This window comes from Bombyx mori, chromosome 15 (assembly GCF_030269925.1).
Source record: "Bombyx mori chromosome 15, ASM3026992v2".
Classification (NCBI taxonomy): domain Eukaryota; kingdom Metazoa; phylum Arthropoda; class Insecta; order Lepidoptera; family Bombycidae; genus Bombyx; species Bombyx mori.
Window position 1 is genome coordinate 9,428,868 of NC_085121.1, and position 14,830 is coordinate 9,443,697.

At 36.3% G+C, this 14,830-nt stretch overlaps 2 protein-coding genes across 7 annotated transcripts in view; one reads left to right on the forward strand and one right to left on the reverse strand.

The window, feature by feature from the left end:
• LOC101743270 (pseudouridine-5'-phosphate glycosidase) overlaps positions 1–14,830 on the reverse strand; it is a 134,661-nt gene that overhangs the window by 88,609 nt on the left and 31,222 nt on the right. The gene's annotated exons all lie outside the window — the stretch shown is intronic.
• The window catches only part of LOC105841999 (CD82 antigen), a 76,575-nt gene that overhangs the window by 48,544 nt on the left and 13,201 nt on the right, over positions 1–14,830 (forward strand). Inside the window, exon 1 of one of the 3 annotated variants that reach the window (XM_021349660.3) lies at positions 11,193–11,346. The exons of the other annotated variants lie outside the window; for them this stretch is intronic. The gene's annotated coding sequence lies outside the window, so the exon portion shown is untranslated. Of the gene's footprint in view, positions 1–11,192; positions 11,347–14,830 lie in introns of those variants that run through there. 3 annotated transcript variants of the gene reach the window in all.

Sequence of the window (14,830 nt, forward strand, 5' to 3'; positions counted from 1 at the left end):
TAATGAGATTTTAGATTTCTATTTTTTCTATTTTAGCTTTTTTAATAATAATAATAATAATAATAATAAGCTCCCTAAAATCCTACCTTACGTCCGAGGCGAACATCTGTCCACGTGGGGAGCGGAAACGCGTACTATCGAAACTTACGCGGCTAACAAGGTAAAGGTAACCCATTAATATGGAGACAAGACTAAAAAGAAAATTGAGAGGGCCGCTTCCCGGGGGCGATCGCCGGGGCACACCTGGAGCTGGCGCTGGGTGTTCCAGCATAGGATCCGTCAGCGGCGGAGAGTTGAGCAGGCGGGCTCTCGCCGGGGATTTACAACCCGAAAATGCTACAGCCGCCAACAGAAATCACGATGTAGAAAGTAGGAGCAATAGCCCATGTGAACCTTACAGCCCGAGTACCGGTTCATACAACCCCTCGGTACAATCATCACCATCATCCTCGGGTCATAGAGGCTCACCAACGTCGACTATGGATGTTGCGCAGGGGGCGAATGCCTTTTTACCTGCGTCCACCAAAGCTGGCAAAACAAGGGTGCGCATGAAATGGAGCAGAGAAGTAAACCTATTTATCATGCGCACCTACTACTACGTCACTAAATTAGAAACTGATCTGACTATTTACAGAAAAAAGCTGCATGAACATTTTTCACTAAAATACCCTAATGTAATAATTTCACAGCAAAGAATATCTGACCAAAAAAGGGCAATAGAAAGAAATAAACTACTATCTCAAGAAACCCTAGACCGACTAAAAGAGGAAGTGAGAAAACAGCTCGAAGACGAACAAACCAATAATGTTGAAAATGAAAAATTAAATTCAGAAACATATTCACACGAATATACGACACTTACTCCACAAACTATTTTAACGAAGAAAACACAGCAACATACAAATATTATCTCTAGCACACAGACCTCTCATTCATCCACTCAAACCGAATCAATAACTCTGCTGTTAGAAAATGAAGTCGATATTTTAAATACTAACCCCACAGAAGGGGCAACACAGACACAAGAAGTTAAAGATAAATTTGAAACGAATTTAACAATGTACTCAGGCATGGACCCTAAAGCAAGGCCGCCATTGCCTAAACTTAAATATAGCTCTAAGCTAAATGAACTGATACGTCTATTTAATAATGACATACTTGTAGATTACATCTCACCAGACACACAACTATCAGATGTACATACATTAACATATTGCACCGCCGTAACTATTTCGGAACAACTAAAATATAAAATTATAGCAATAGAAGGAAACGCGAGACATAAAAAAAACTTCAAACCACCGTGGCAACAAAGATTGGAGAAGGATATAGCAAAATTGAGAGCAGATATTGGTAAACTGACCCAATACATAAATAATAATAGATCTAAAAAAGTAGTCCAAAGCGTTGAACAAATATTTAAAAACACTAAAATACACACATCACACGAAAATGGCAATAAAAAATCTCAAGAATTTTTAGACACACTGAAACAAAAATTAGCTCTAAAAGCCCACAGACTAAAAAGATATAACAACTCACAGAAACGAAAGAATGAGAACACTATATTTCTAACAAATGAAAAACTATTCTACAGAAACCTAATAAAGCCGAAAACTGATCGAGACAATAGTAATATAGATATACCAACAGCAGAACAATTGGAAATGTATTGGGCTAAGTTATGGGAAAATAGTGCAAAACATAATGACAAAGCAAATTGGATTACTGAAGAAAAAGAAAGATGGGATACAATAGAAGAAATGCAATTTGATGACGTGACAGAGGAAGAAATAACTACTATAACAGCTAGACTACATAACTGGAAATCCCCAGGTATAGATAAAATCCATAATTTTTGGTTTAAAAAACTAATTTGCTTACACAAAACAATAGCCAAAAATCTAACAGATATTATCTCTGGAAATCAAAGTATTCCCGAATTCATAGCGACAGGAATCACTTATATGATACCAAAAGGTGACTTCTCTATAGAAGCATCCCAATATCGACCAATTACATGCCTTCCGACTATTTACAAAATTTTAACAACAGTTATTACAAAGAAAATAAATTCACATATAGAACACAATAATATCTTAGCTGAAGAACAGAAAGGGTGTAGACGAGGCCACATGGGCTGCAAGGAACAGCTAATTATAGACTCAACCATCATGAAACACGCCACCACAAAAAATAGAAATTTACACTGTACATATATTGACTACAAAAAAGCTTTTGATAGCATCCCACATTCATGGCTGATCCAAGTCCTAGAAATCTACAAAATTAACCCTATAATAATAAGCTTCCTACGCAATATCATGACACATTGGCAAACCACACTTAAATTAAAAAACCCTCCTAATTTTGTAACAACACGACAAATAGCCATAAAAAAGGGTATTTACCAAGGTGATTCTCTCAGCCCTTTGTGGTTTTGCCTCGCCTTGAACCCACTATCCCATCAATTGCATAATGACCGGGCGGGATACCGCATTAAACAACAAGATAACACCGAAACAATAATATCACACCTGATTTATATGGACGACATTAAATTATACGCAAAAAATGACAAAGAAATGAAAAAGTTAATAGATACTACCACGATATTCAGCAACGACATCAGTATGCAATTTGGACTTGATAAATGTAAAACCGTACATATAATAAAAGGAAAAGTCCAACCCGGTGATTATACAATAGATGACACAAACACAATAACGGCGATGGAACCAAGTGACCTTTATAAATATCTGGGCTTTCAGCAGCTCAAAGGACTCGATCATATAACAATAAAGCAATCATTAACTTCAGAGTACAAAAAACGTATCAATGCCATTTGCAAAACGAAATTATCTGGAAAACATCTTATAAAAGCACTGAACACCTATGCAATACCCATTCTAACCTACTCATTTGGAATAATAAAATGGAGCAAAACTGACATAGAACAAATAGAACGCATAACAAGGACTACATTAACAAAACACAATAATCTTCATCCAAAATCTGCAATAGAAAGATTGACAATTAAAAGACAAGACGGGGGTAGAGGCATGATAGATATTTGGCATCTATGGCGTAAACAAATACACAGCTTAAAAACATTTTTCTACATAAAATCAGATTTAAGTGAAATTCACAGAGCCATAGCACAAAATGATAACAACTACACACCGCTAAATCTCAAACAAAAAGAACTAATAGATAATACAGAAAACCTAAGAAATAGAAACCCACAAAAAGACATGGAAGAAAACTGGAAGAAAAAAGCGCTACATGGACGACACCCTCATGACCTAAGCCAATCTCACATAGACAGCAAGGCATCAAACATGTGGCTCAAAACAGGAAGTCTGTTCCCCGAAACGGAAGGATTTTTAATTGCCATACAGGACCAAGTAATAAACACAAAAAATTACAGAAAATATATTATTAAAGATCCCACTATTAGAGACGATAAATGCCGCAAATGCAACACCCAGCCAGAAACAATACAGCACATAACTGGAGCATGTTCAACCCTTACACAGACAGATTACACTCACAGACACAACCAACTTGCTAATATTATCCATCAACAACTGGCTCTCAAACATAAATTGATACAAAATATAAACACACCGTACTACAATTATAAACCACAAACCGTTCTTGAAAATGACTCCTGTAAACTTTATTATGATCGCGCTATTCTTACCGATAGGACGATTCACTACAATAGACCGGATATCACTTTACAAGATAAAAACAATAAAGTCACCTACATTATTGACATTGCAGTCCCGAATACCCACAACATTCAAAAAACGTTTACAGAAAAGATGACAAAATACACAGAACTTAAAGAAGAAATAGTTAGAATTTGGAAACAGAAAAAAGCATACATAGTCCCAATAATAATCTCAACCACTGGAGTTGTCCCAAACCACATCCACAACAGCTTAAAGCTTCTAGATTTAAAAGATAACATATTTATTTCACTACAAAAGGCAGCTATCCTAAATACATGCAGAATAGTGAGAAAGTTTATGCAGCTTGAAGAAAACCAAACTTACTACACGCAATAAAAACTAGCATAATTATTAACTCATAACTAATGTATATTACTTGGCCAAAAGCCCGTATATACAGTTCCACCGGCTCTGTCGACAGACTGAACTGAGAAAGGGGAAACATATGTAAATAATAATAATAATAATGTTTTTATTTCAAGTATCCATGACTCATATAAATTGTTAATAAGACTTAGACCTATGTTAGTATTTATATTTACATCACAATGAATTACTGTGGTAACATCCCATGGGAGATGGCACATTTCTTAATGAGAAAGAGAACGAGAAGATTTTAGCTGCTATTCATTTAAAAAAAGGCATGGTTATTGTGGGATAGCACGTAATAGTGGAGAATATAATAATAAAAATATATTAAAAACATATTATAATTATGTTTTTAATAAGTAAATAGTTTTTTTAACACGCTTTTATGGGCTGAGTTTGTATGTATGTTTAAATGTAACGTCATTGTCATCCAAGAAGTCCGATTCAGTTGAAAATTTGCGTACACAGCGGAAAGACGACAACACCATAATTTTATAACTTCGCTTTAATATCGTGACCAGTATCAACAGAATAAAAAAGATATAAAGTTTTAGTTTGTTTTGCTATTTAAACGTGTTTTTTTCTGTTATTAAAACTACATATATTAATACAGTGTGGTCTTGTTATTATCAGGTTTTTTTTGTTTTTTTTTATTGCTTAGGTAGGTGGACGAGCTCACATCCCACCTGGTGTTAAGTGGTTACTGGAGACATCCACAACGTAAATGCGCCACCCACCTTGAGATATAAGTTCCAAGGTCTCGAGTATAGTTACAACGGCTGCCCCACCTTTCAAACCGAAACGCACTGCTTCACGGCAGAAATAGGCAGGGTGGTGGTACCCACCCGCGCGGACAAGAGGTGAATCCATTTACGGATACCCGGTCGAGGGGGGTAACGGACCGGGTTATGTCGGACTCCGGCGCCTCCTGAGAGGAAGAAGGGGAGAAGAGAAGGGCCGAGGTCCTTCACCTCCCCCAATTTCTCACAGGAGACTACGCCTTGAAAAAGGCGCGCGAAGCACTTGCCCCGCAGAACGACTACCAACTAAACCCCATCGAGCCCCACCACTCCGACTCCACGAAACCCACGGTACCGCACAGTGCGCGCCGAAGGCTCGCCGTCGCCGGTACCCATCCTGTTAATAGGACGGCACTCCATCCCCGGGAAAATCCCGCAGGACGTCGTCTCGGAGACACACCGTGAGCGGTGCACAGGAGCCACCTTGCGCCGCCTCACCACCGGACTAACAGCCGAGTACCGGGCACCCCCGCACCCGGCACCCGACAGCCCCTACGGGAGATGAACGGGAGCTTCGCGCCCGTGCCGCCCACTCCGCCTTCTTCGCTGAGAAGCCGAAGAGGGATCCCACTCCCTTTCGCGCTCCTCAGCAGGGTGGTGGTACCCACCCGCGCGGACTCACAAGAGGTCCTACCACCAGTAATAATTTTTCATCGGTCCTATAACCAGAACACATTGATACTTGAAACTGGAATGCGCTGCATTTTTGGGAGATAAGTTTGAAATAAGAAGATCTGACTGACATAGTCGGACAATAACGGTCATGAAGTCAAGATTGTTTCCTGGCAGAAATAGTCTAGTTCATATTCACAAAAAGCGTTTTCGGTCTATAGATAGACACGGTAGATACAAGTTATAAATCACGCACTTTTTACTCGAAGGGAAATTAAGGATGGCCACGAAACTTCACTATCAAGCACGGGACGGTAATTAATTGCTATCAAATCTATTTTCGTTCAAGGACGTGTCGTAAATAACACTAGTATTATGGAAAGTTAAAACGATGAAACGTTCGTCTAGTTATATAAATATTTAGTGATTTCTGTTAAAAGTAACTAAATAATAACAAAAACAAAACTACATATACGAATATGTTACGTTTAGATTGGGAAAATCTATTTTTACTAGAGCATTGTATCGAGAGGTGAAAGGCTATTTTTGGTCTGAGCGACATTTTTGCATGTTTACAGGAGAGCCATTTAAAGTTTAAAATTTGGAAAAATACCACGACAATAAAACTTTTTCACCTGAGGTAAACATACTAGAAGTTCAATTAAAAACATCAAACTGTTGATGCTAATACTAAATAAAACGAAACCGTAATTACAAAGATAAATGTCGCATATTAAGCGAAATGGCCTTTCACCCCTCAATATTATCATTAAGCGAAACGAAGGAATGTTTTGTAAATAGACTATTTGAGTTTCAAAGCAATCCACTGTCAAAACCTCCAGGCGATTATGACGATAATTACATCCATCCATACTAATATTTTATTTATTCGATCTCGAATTAGAACTCGTTGAATATTATCAATTTAGAAATGTAAGCAATTGTCAAATTATAGTTTGTTCCAGTGTGGTTAAATTCTGGCGAATGTGAAATTTGTCGAACGTGTGGCCTGCACTGCCGACCATAATTACATCCATCCATACTAATATTGATAATACTGAATTATAATACTGAGCCGCAGACCGGGCTCAGTGGTGTAGATTGGGAGAGGCCTATGCCCAGCAGTGGACGACTGTGGGCTGTTGATGATGATGATGATGATGATACTAATATTTTATTTATTCGATGTCCAATTATAACTTGTTGAATATTATCAATTTAGAAATGTAAGCAATTGTCAAATTATAGTTTGTTCCAGTGTGGTTAAATTCTGGCGAACGTGAAATTTGTAGGACGTATTATAGGCCTACACCGCCGACCACCATCCTGCCTATGTTTACCGCGAAATAGTTATACGTCCCAGTTTGAAAAATGGGAAAGCTGTACAATTCAATTGAGACTGCGACCGCATGTCTCACGGTGGCTAGAGGCATATACGTTGTGATGTTTATGGACTGAAAAAAAAATTCTGATCCGCTGGCAGATTCAGTGAAGCGCTACTCTTGTAGGGTTAGTGTTGGCAAACTCTCTTAACTTGAGCTTGTGAGCTCACCTACCCGTCTGGGATAGCTGGAATAGCTCCTTAGGCAACCAGCGATTAGACAGGGGAAAAAAACTTAAGCAATGAATAAAAATAATTTGCGCTAAATCTGTGTGCTAAATAGAACATAACATTAGGTACATTCAGAATATTAATGTCTTTCTGAACTAAGATTAGGTATCAGTTTCTTGACTTAGAAACTTGATGGTAATAAGACCTGTTGCAAACAAGAAACCGGTTTTAATGTTATAGCGGATGGTTTAAAATTTTATCAGTAACTTAAATTAGAGCTTATTCCAAAGATAACATATAATTAAATAACAATGATTAAATGCCGTATTTCATAACCTCAATGAAGATTTTATTTTGAGAGAAGTTTTATTGCTAACGATTTTCTACGTTCTGTATCTATAAAACATTCGCTTACATAGCATTTGCAATTTAAACGACTAATTTTAATATTAGAATAAAGGCTAAGAGAAAAAAAGAAAAAAATACAGTCAGTACTCTGATGATATGAAATATAATAACAAAGTAACGTAGATTTTTATTTGCTGGCAACTACGATATTTAAAAAAAAAATCGAATAAGTACTGTATAAAATCGATTTTGTACTGTCGTTCCAGCTTAAGCCAATAAAACGCTTAATGACGATATTGTATTTCAAGCACAACTGATTAAACATGGCACCTGGACCAATGCCAATGCTATCAGGAAAATAAGACTTTTTTTTCTTTATTGCCCTTGTAGGCAGACGAGCATACAGCCCACCTGATGGTGAGTGGTTACCGTCGCCCATGGACTTCAGCAACGCCAGGGGCAGAGCCAAGCCGCTGCCTACCGTTTAATACTCTCCACAAGCCTCGTTTGAAGAAGGTCATAGCGCTCTGGACTGTTGAATACTAGAAAAGTTCACAAATCGAATCGTGATTTAGATTTCCATACACTAAAACATTACACGGACACTACATGTGAACGTTGTTTGCAGGTATAACAAAAAGTTTCATTCAAAAATCATAGATAAACTCTAATGTTTTCAAATATAAAAGAAAGTGACATTAGAGAACGTGAGAATGAGCTATATAAAAATTTGAAATACAAGGCACCGAGAGCATCGAACGTGATAATGTGCGAACAATAAAACTCGCGTTTGCTTGCAAATGAGAAAGCATTATTTTGCAGGGTGCTTTGATATTCGGGAACATGTGAACAAAATAATTGGGAAGGTTTCTGAAGGCGCTCATTGATTTGTACTCCCTGAATTTTTCGAAACTTTCAAGAGCAGGACACATTTTTGATTGCCTTAGAAGGCGGATAAGCAAGCGATTTTCTTGGTAGTGAGCGATCACCCACGCCAATGAATATCAGTAATATGGAGGGGAACAGTCAAGCCGTTTCCTAGCTATGAGGATTCCCTTCGAACCTCTTTTGTTACAGAATAATAATATATAATAATAAGCCTTTTATTTCCCGTCTAGAAACCTAAATATTACATGTAAATATTCTCAACCATATATGACTCCCACATTCAGATCCAATTCCATTGCCGTTCACTTTTCCTCGACGGGAGCCCCTATTTGGGTATAGGCCTCCTCCAGCTTAATCCAATTTTCCCTGTTCCCAGCCTGCCTCATCCACTCCTTCCCAGCGGTGACTATGATATCATCACTCCATCGTTTCATAGGTCGCCCTTTCCTTCTTTTCCCATTAGGCCCTTTCCATTTTGTCGCTTCAATTGTCCATCGTTTGTCACTGTAGCGTGCTACGTGGCCAGCCCATTGCCACTTTAATCTTTTATTGAAGCTTAAGACATCAATTAGTTTTGTCTTTTTTCGTATAAATTCACTTCTTACTTTATCTTTTCTTTTCTTCTTTTGTTATATATAACAATAATAATAACTAACAATAACTGAGAACTGGATCACGCAAATCACGCAAAGTTTGGACCTTCAAGTATATTAATAAGTTCCATGTTTTACAATGTTTCTAAACTTATAACCTTAGAAAAATGCCTTTATGATAAGTTTCCAGATTTTTTGAAAATAAAACAAATATAATATTATAATGAAATTGAGATTCTTATCGAGGATTATGAAATATAAAAATATTACACCAGAAGTAATACAACTACTATATTATATTATAAAAAAAAATCCAATACCCGTATGATTCTAGAACGTTCCTTGAAAGCGTTTACTTAGTTACTAGATTCGAAATTAATAAAAATTTCATAAACCTATTAAATGTATAATGTAACAATTGAACCTCAATGAAATCCCAAATGATCGCTAATTTACAAATCGAACGCATTGGCTTTGATTAGATTAGCCCAGAATTATGATTGATAAAGATATAAATCCAATAAGTTCGCTAAAAAGGAGCCCAGTAATCAGTATCCACACAGTACGTACAGTACGGAGTAACAATTTGCGAAGTGGATAAGTTTCTGCTATAGCGTTACATAATACTGTTAAGGCTTCATAATCGATCAAAGTTGGCAGTGGATCAGAGTTCTTTTTTACGGAACGAGTCTCTAAGTGTCATAGGCTGTGTCTGGAACTAGTCTCTGAACAAATTATAAAGCTTTCAACTTGGGTTGGGTATTTGGTGATATACTTTTTTTCCTGGTATTTCTAAGAGTTCGATTTGGAAACACAATAAACAATTGATTTTCCGAGTTGTCACATATTTAAATTTTCTGTTATATAAAACATTACGCAATAAATTAGGAAAATAAAGATTTCTCGATTCAAACTATGAATAAGATAATTTTTAAATAATACACGAACCCATTGTTTGAAATGTCTGGAATAATAAAATTTCACAGAAATAATACATGTAAATTAAAATCTGCATCAACCATTTGTAAATTTACATAAAATTATATCATAAATTCACTGTTCATCCGTTCATGACGTAAAAAATTCTAAAGTAATAATAGATTTTTTCCCCTGTTAAAGGGCGAGCTAAAATTAAAATTAAGAGCTGTAACTTTTTGAAATTGGTGGAATTTTTGGATTTTTAAGCTATTGCATAGCTTCTATCGCGGGCCTTGAACGCGGCGACTGAATTAAGAAATTCCGTAACGAAAATAAGCTAACACCCCCACTACGCCTACTATGTAGCTCGCGTTCAACACATTCACACGTTGCGCTTGTGTAGTGTTTGTGAATAAGCGCGCGGCGTGACGTCGCACTGCTGCATGCACATCATGAAAAGTCTGACCATCTCTCCCTCGCGCGGTCTAGGTTATGAGTGTGAAGGGGACAGTTAATGTGCTTTTGTTAAATTTTATAAATATAGCGTGGTCTTATTTTATTGTTGTTTTAATATTAAATTATTATTGTCGATTTATAATTGCATAAGTTGATAAAATAGTTGAAAAAAAGTTGAAAAAAAGTTGCTATGCAATAGCTTTACCGCGGCTGTCTCCGAGTGCCACAAGTGTTTTTTTAATAGATTTAGATTCGATTTAGGACTATCGTGAATTTTTTTTCGGACCAACCCTAAATAAGGACCACCCTAAAATATATATTTGTAATGGATATTTTGATCGCAGTAATAAAATTAAATACCGTGAACTTTTCATAACCTCTGACAAATTATGTAATTTTTTACAAAATCTATGCGTTTTCGTTGCATTACTTATTAAAGTAACTATTGAGTTATATTCATTCATCCACATAGTAATTATATCATTTAGCTATCCATCAAATTAAAATGAATAGAACAGTTAACACAATAATTAATAACATACCCAAGTGCCAAGAATAATCTATTTAAATTTTCGCCAAATTCGCTGTTTTTAATTTATTGATAATCTTTGTACGAAATAATATTCACCGTTCTATTTTAAAAACGGATGACTCTCTAGAATATACTCGACTAGAGTATATTATTACAAATCATTTCCTATTTAAAAATAAACGACTAGATATCGTTTATGTCATTGTACAATTTCTATAAAGTTCTTGCCTTATCGAAAAAGGTCTGTCTATTAAAATATATTGAGATATTTCGCAGCAAGAATTTTTATTTATTTCAGTTAGTAGTAGCGGACAACAAGGCCACGAGGAGACTATAACCGGTAGGCCGTACTGAGCTGGAACATTGCCAGCGGCAGCTGCGTTCTTACACATTGTTACGCTGTTTTTCTTAATGTAAGAACACTACTTTCCTCTTCATTTGATATCGTATTAAAATTTATAAGAGTGCTCTTGAATATTTTTTGAATTCTCACAAGTTTAAATCGCGGTATGGTGCAGATCCAGTCAACAAACGTCCGGTGAATATGAATACTTTATAATATTTTATTTAAAAATTTCACAATTGGAGATTAAGTTATAAATTAAAATGAGTAAAGTGCTTTTGGCCATCGAAAACGTTTTTTTAAAGCAATCGTGTGTCGATTTAATGTGTGGTGTGCATGTATCGGTGTTGGTTCAAATCGAAACACGGCTAGTTGACAGATTAATTATCTTTGTGTGGTGTTTCCACAAAGCCCGTCTGTCAGGTCTCGCATCGCAACAATAAAAACGTCGCACGTTTCTATTGGTTTCGAAACAAGGCTGATTGTTTGTCATCTATCGATTTCGTATAGATCGTTTGAGTTGCCACAGGTCGAGTGAATGTTTTTTTAATGAAAATTTAAAAGGTAAATAATGAGCGATGCTCGATGCGATCTCACGGGTTCCGCTCAATAAACATGTAGTGTATTATCAGTTAAGTCACCTGAAAACTACAAAATTTCTGTATAAGATTCATATTTGGGTTACGGAAATATGATCGTGTATCTGAATTTCGCACTAAGCTCAAGTGGTTACCAATTCGCCTTCGCCGCAATACTCATGTCCTTTCTTTACTATATTGTACTCTCCCTAACCCCCATACCCCCACATATCTCAAAGAACGTTTCGAGTTCCTAGGTGATACGCAAATTTTTTCCCTGAGATCATCGGATAGCCTGAGACTGAAAATGCCGGCTCATTCATCATCATTCTTTGATAATTCATTCACCATTCAGGCGGTTCGATTGTAGAGTGCACTGCTGGATGCAGTGAGAAGTGCTCCGACTTTAAACTGTTTTAAAAGAATGTTGAAGGAACACTACTTATATGCTTATATAGTGCTGTTTGTTTGCATCATTATCATTTATCATTTCCATACTGTTGATTTATTATGTGTATGTAAGTATGTATTGTAATATATGTAAGTATGTAAATTGGTATATAAATCAATTATTTCATATTATATGTAAACGGTATATATCTGTTTCTTGTATGTATATTTTTTCTATAATAATGTATTGTCTATAGTACACCACAACATACCTGCTATTTTTTTTTTTATATTTTCCAGAACTTCTGTAATTTCGAATGTAAATTGTGTTTTGGTGTGCAATAAAGTGTAGTCTCTCTCTCTCTCTCTCTCAGTTTCAAGATCGGTTTCAAAAAATTTGCAGTAGACAGCTGCTTGGTTTTGCCCCTGGCATTGCTGATGTCTATGAGTCACGGTAACCACTCACCATCAGGTTGGCCGTACGCTCGTCTCTCTACAAGCGCAATAAAAAAAACCAAATCAAAGATCGACCAGCAAAGGGGGTCAAGTTTGTCCAGAAAAATAAGAAAAGCCACTGCAGTTCATGCAATATGTATGTAGCCCAAACAAATGTAGTAAAAAACTGTTAGATTTATTTAAACATAGAACATGATATGCAAGGCAATTGATTATAAAATAGTAATTACATTTTTACATAATTAATCAAAATTCTGAGAGATACTTTTATAGAAAATGTTTAGTTTTTATTAAGAAGCAACCCAAGATATTCTTTTTACCTTTTAATGTAAATACAGACATTCCATGAAAAATAATACGTTTGCTGAAGAAGTACTTTAGTTTAAAACTAAGCGAAGACGATGATTTAATACAATATTATTGTCAGTTTGCCCTCGTTTGTCGGTTGACAAGGGTCGTTTTGTAACGAGAACTTTAGTTATCAGAGTAGATTTAATGACGACAGAGACATCTGATTATTATTCTCATTACTGCCGACTAACTGAAATGAGAATAAATACTAATACCGGAAGTATGTCTTGAACATACCTTAGATTAGTCAAGCTAGACAATAAATCGGATTATAATAGGGGTTAAAGTATGAAATTGCCGTTTTATTGTAATAGGTACTTCGAATTGACATAGAACCTTCATGGTTTGAGATTTTTGAGTGAAACTTTTTTCAAGTTGTACCTATGAAGTTCTTTTTTTAAACAATTCGACTATCGACTTTCAGTTGTTTTTTTTTATTCAGCTTAGACAAGAAAGATGGATACTTCGAAAATTCGCGTGATTTTTGAATACGAGTTCCGACGTGGAACTAACGCTGCAGAAACAGCTCGCAATATCAATGTTGCGTTTGGAGAGGGAACTGCTAATTAACGCACCGTGCGATTTTGGTTTAAACACTTCGTGATGGAAATTTTTATTTGTAGAACGAACCACGTGGTAGGTCGCCCACACATCTGAATAAAAATGAATTGAAAGAGATGGTGGAAGCCGATCGGAGCCAAAATACCCAGGAATTAGCGGCATGGTTTAACGTTACCTTATCAACAATATTGACTCTTTTGCGTCAAATCAATAAAATAAAAAATATGAAAAATGTGTGCCTCATGATTTGACTGATCTGCAGCAAGAAACGCGTGTTGAAACTTGTGTTGCCTTGTTAAATCGATACAGAAATGAAGGAATACTGGATCGAATTGGGACATGTGATGAAAAGTGAATTCTTTATGATAAACGTAAGCGAAAAATGCAATGGCTGACCCCAAGTCAAACGCCGCAATAGTATCCTAAAGCAAAGCTTACCAATAAAAAGGTAATGGTAGCTGTTTGGTGGTCTCAGCATGGTGTTATTCACTAGTTTTCACTGAACTGGTTAAGCAATAACGGCAGATGTTTACTGTGCCGAACTCCGAGCAATGATAGCAAAACTTGTAGTGAAACAGCTCGGACTCATGAATCGATCTTCACCATTATTGCTTAATGATAACGCGAAACCTCATACAGCACGAGAAACCGTTTTAACTAAACAGGAACTGCAATTAGAAACTATTCGTCACTCTCCGTATTCGCCAGACCTTGCTCCAACGGACTACCATTTTTTTCGTGATTTGGACAATTTTCTATGTGATCAAAAGTTTTCTTCCCAGGAGGTAGTACAAAATGCTTTCACACAGTTTGTAGGATCTAGATCGCCAGAGTTCTATCGGAAAGGCATAACGACCTTCCTATTAGATGGCAGCAATGTATAGATAATAATGGTAGATATTTTGATTAAATAAATATGTTGAATGAAAGAAAAAAAAAATTAAATTTTTCAGTACAAATCGGCAATTTCATACTTTAACCCCTAATATTAAAAGAAAATTGCAAACTTGATCAGAATGCACAACCTAATCGAGTCAAACAAAGGCACATCTCTTAATAGTAATCTCATTCCTATCGCACACCACTATATTTCTTAGCTAAGAGGGGCAACAATGCACTTACTACGCACCCACACATAAATCACTTTGTACTAAGCGCCTAAGGTTAAGGTTAAGGTCAACTCGGCAAAAAGTGGATGCCAAGCTGTAAGACGCAAGGATGGAATTGAGATTCCATTCCTTGCGTCGTATAGATTGGTTTGTTATTCCATTCTATATTGAGTACATAATGGAATAACCGTTGTCCTATCCTACAAACTGAACGAACGTCGGTTTAAGTAGAAC